This window comes from Acyrthosiphon pisum, unplaced genomic scaffold (genome assembly GCF_005508785.2).
Source record: "Acyrthosiphon pisum isolate AL4f unplaced genomic scaffold, pea_aphid_22Mar2018_4r6ur Scaffold_20746;HRSCAF=22013, whole genome shotgun sequence".
Classification (NCBI taxonomy): Eukaryota; Metazoa; Arthropoda; class Insecta; order Hemiptera; family Aphididae; genus Acyrthosiphon; species Acyrthosiphon pisum.
This window is the reverse complement of record NW_021770138.1, coordinates 20,770-21,148: the sequence shown is the minus strand read 5'-3', so window position 1 is coordinate 21,148 and position 379 is coordinate 20,770.

The following is a 379-nucleotide window of genomic DNA, read 5'->3' as shown; positions in this document are numbered from 1 at the left end:
CAATAGAAGGTTAATCATGTAGTCAAAATAACCGGGTAGGTAATTGCGAGCCATATTATATTTTCTAAAAACGCAAATCACGAATCAGTTGAAAGGATATATTATGGGAATTGCTAAAGTCACGAGTAGATATACGGGTACATGTATATATGTACGCGACATATAGACCAAGATGTAATAACTGATTTAGCAATTCGCAGAATTGATGGCTTTTTGCACAACAACACAGATAATAAATTAGCTGTCAACGCATTATAGCGAATACTCAGATTAGATAGGAATATTGCAAATGCGTAGTTGAGTCGATGGTCACGCGGACCACATCCGGTAGAGACAAGATAGCCGAAACGATAGGCAGGGGAGCAGGACCCGAATATAA